This window comes from Staurois parvus, unplaced genomic scaffold (genome assembly GCF_062004578.1).
Source record: "Staurois parvus isolate SC_StPar_1 unplaced genomic scaffold, SC_StPar_1.0 ptg000133l, whole genome shotgun sequence".
Taxonomy (NCBI): domain Eukaryota; kingdom Metazoa; phylum Chordata; class Amphibia; order Anura; family Ranidae; genus Staurois; species Staurois parvus.
Window position 1 is genome coordinate 3,143,720 of NW_028317929.1, and position 1,281 is coordinate 3,145,000.

Sequence of the window (1,281 nt, forward strand, 5' to 3'; positions counted from 1 at the left end):
AGAGAGAGAGAGAGAGAGAGAGAGAGAGAGAGAGAGAGAGAGAGAGAGACTGGGTGAGGAGAGAGGGACTGGTAGAAGTAGAGAAATAAAGGACTGGGAGGGAGAGAGAGAGGGGGGCCTTGGAATGAGAGAGACGGGGAGAGAGAAAGACTGGATGAGAGAGAGAGAGAGAGAGAGAGAGTAGGGGGGGGGGAGAGCTAGACCGTATTATAAAACCGGGATAAAATAGGAAACAACTAACCAAATATAAAGGAAAAAGTGAAAGAAAAAGTTATATGTCAATATACTAAAAGGAAAGAAAGGAAAGGCACACAATGTAACAGAGTCCATCTATAGAGCACAGACTATCAAAGCAGATTCAACAGATGAAGAGGAAGACTGGAAGGGTTGGGAATAAGGAAGAGAGAGGTTACAGAGAAAGAAGAGTGGGAATGCAAAGATAATGAGAAGAGAAAGCAATGAAAACAAGAAAGGAAAAGACAAGGGGAGAGGAATTAAGAAGACGGATAAAACGGGGGAAGAGGGAAAAATAGAGGAGAGGTGTTCAGAGCTACAGTGTGCAATTCCTCAACGCTCTCCAGAAAGCACTCTTCGCCGATGTATGCGATAGCAATCAGCCACTAATTAGACGCCGAAACAATTCAAGGTCAATAGAATTTCTCTTCTGGAAGATTCCTCTCCCGACCTGTATTTTAGTGTAGTCAATGCTGACAAAGAATTGACATTGCAGAATGATTTGAACAATCCATTTACATGTATTTGCTGGAAGTATTACACCCTGTGTACTACGTACTACTGCATATTTATTATATACTACTGCACTTGCTATGTACCATTGTATTATATACCGTCCTTCCTTCAATGTACAACTGCGTAGGTATTGTATCCTACTGACTATGTATATATACTGTACTGCCGACAATGTGCTATACATATGTATTATATACCACTGCCTATGTACTACTGCTTACATATTACATACCCCTGCCTATGTATTCTTACCTATGTATTAAATACTCTTGCCTATGTACTACTGTATACGTATTGTATCCTATTGCCTGCGCACTACTGCTTATGTATCAAATACTCCTATGTATTAAATACTATGTCTATGTATTATTGTTTATGTATGAAATACTCCTGCTTATTTACTGCTGCCGATGTATTATATACTGTACTACTGCATACGTATTATATGCTTCTGTCTATGCACTGCTGTTTATATACTAAATACTCCAACTTATGTATTGTATACTGTACATTCGCCAATGTACTACGGCA